Source organism: Pundamilia nyererei, unplaced genomic scaffold (assembly GCF_000239375.1).
Source record: "Pundamilia nyererei isolate P.nyererei 1_Seehausen unplaced genomic scaffold, PunNye1.0 scaffold00325, whole genome shotgun sequence".
NCBI lineage: Eukaryota > Metazoa > Chordata > Actinopteri > Cichliformes > Cichlidae > Pundamilia > Pundamilia nyererei.
In genome coordinates, this window is record NW_005187726.1 from 522709 (window position 1) to 525116 (window position 2408).

The window sequence follows — 2408 nt, forward strand, 5'->3', positions numbered from 1 at the left end:
GAGGGGTGTGTCCGATCAGCCACAATGCTGGTGGGTTTGCGAATGCAGCGTGTGGTGTAGATGTCCTCAATTGAGGGGAGAGAGACCCCGATGATCTTCTCTGCTGTTCCCACTATCCGCTGTAGGGTTTTGCGGTCTGATATGGCACAGTTCCCAAACCAGACAGTGATGCAGTCGCTCAGGATGCTCTCGATAGTTCCTCTATAGTTTAATAGTTTAATTATTTATATAGCACATTTAATTACAACAGGAGCGTTGACCAAAGTGCTGTACAAGAATACAACATACATAATAAAACAACTCTATAGAAGGTGGTCAGGATCGGTGGTGGAAGCTGGGCCTTTCTCAGTCTTCTCAGAAAGAAGAGACGCTGTTGGGCTTTCTTGTGCAGGGAGGAACCCCAACAGCGTCTCTAATGTGACCTCCGTCTCCTCCTCACAGCCAGGTTCATGAGGAGCAGCCCGAGGAGAAAAGGAAGCCAGATGTTTGGAGATGCTTCTCACAAGAAAGCTGCAACTGTAACTTCAGCAGGTCAGCGCTCAGAAACCACACAGGATGAAGCTCCACCAAAAACAAAAATTACTGATGTTTTTGGTGGAGCCTCCATCAGTGACCTGCTGGATGTGAAGGTGAAGACACCTGAGTCCAGTTTACTCAAAGAAGCTGCACGTTTAAATACAGAGGAAATGACTCCTGCGCACCTGTTCGATGGTCCAGCGTCGGATCACCAGACTGAGTCTGAAGCAGATTCGCCTCTTTAGTGTGTCATCGACGCGCCGGCATGAGAACCTGCGCGCACACACACACTGGACTGATGCCATCTAGTGGACAACAACAGTGTTGTTAAAGTGCTCTAAAATAAAATACTGCTGCAATGGAAACAGAAATGAAGAAACGGTGAGGTCATGTGACTGATGTGATTGGGTGGAAAGTGCAGCTGTGCAATGCAAGCTTTGATGACTGCGCATTAATCATTCGATTTTCTGTGTATGTCTAAAATATCTAATAATCCCATTAAAAATGATCCATCTGGATGGATTGCACAGTCACACCTGGGGGGCTGATGCATGCTCAGGTACACGCTTCATCAGCGTTAACAGCACAGGAAAGTGGTCATGGCTGCTTCCCCGCATGTTTTACATGTACTGTTTCACACGGCCACCAGAGGGCTCCCTCACCCTTCAAACAGGTGTTAGCACACGGAGGCTGACAGGGGGGGGGGGCTTGGGACCTGGGTTGGGCCACCTCGACCTCAAACAGTCACAGCATGGATAAAGTCACTGAGCTGCAACATCAGCGTGACCAACAAAATCTCGCTCTGGCTCCTCAACTTCGGCCCTGACACAGACCTGAACACCAGATCAGACGTCCCTGCATTTATTTCTGCTAACACCGGCGTCACCTGCAAAGAATCACCTGAGCCTGATCGCGGTGAAGTCGTTCACCTGTGCTGGGTCGTCTGCAGGACTCTTTGGTGGATTGTGGGTAATGCAGCCTGATGAGGTTAAACTCAGAGACAGTTTCCTCGTGCACGGATGTTTTCATAGCTGGGTTACAGGTGGAAACTCCACCAGGTGTGCAGATCCAGGACTCCCAACCCAAATCCACCTGAAATTTCAAACTGAACAGCAGGAACAGGAAGCAGCTGTTCAACAGGAAAAGAAGACAGCAGTGCTGCCGTCAAACATCTGTACATGACTTTTTTTCCATGCATAAATGAATAAATACACAATGCAGTCAGTTATTACCAGCACAGAGTCATTGTCGTGGTAACGCCCTTTTCCCCACCAACGCACCTGGAGTCAGTTCCATGCTTATGTCACTTCCTGTGACTCCCTGTGTGTCCAGGATGACCGCCTGTGCACATCTGCACCCTTACACGTGTGAAGTTCCTTTGTGCCTTTATTCTCCTGCGTGTGATTCTTCGTGCACTGGCCTGATCTTGTGGTCTGCAGAGGGCGCCGCACAGACCAGCTGCTATCATAGGTCAAAGGTCATGTGAACAGAAACCTGACGATACCTGCAGCGTGTCAGACTCCAGCTTCTGATTGGCTGTTTTGATTCTGCTCAATCAGAGGAGCGCCAGGAAGATAATTCCACAACACTAAATCTGCTGACAGGAGAGAGAACACCTGTGTGAGAGAGAGTTCAGGTGAGCGTGGAGGTCAGAGGTCACATGGTGTTCATGTGAGCACAACACTGTCTGTTTGACCTGCGGATGAACTCACCTGACATCCTCGGCCATGACTCACAGCCGAGAGATATTTCCCCCACACAGAGAGAAGGAGTTCACAGGAAACCACGGCAACAACAGGGCTTTAATAACAGCCTGTGACACACACATACACAAACACAGTAACACACACACACACACACACACACACACACACACACACACACACACACAC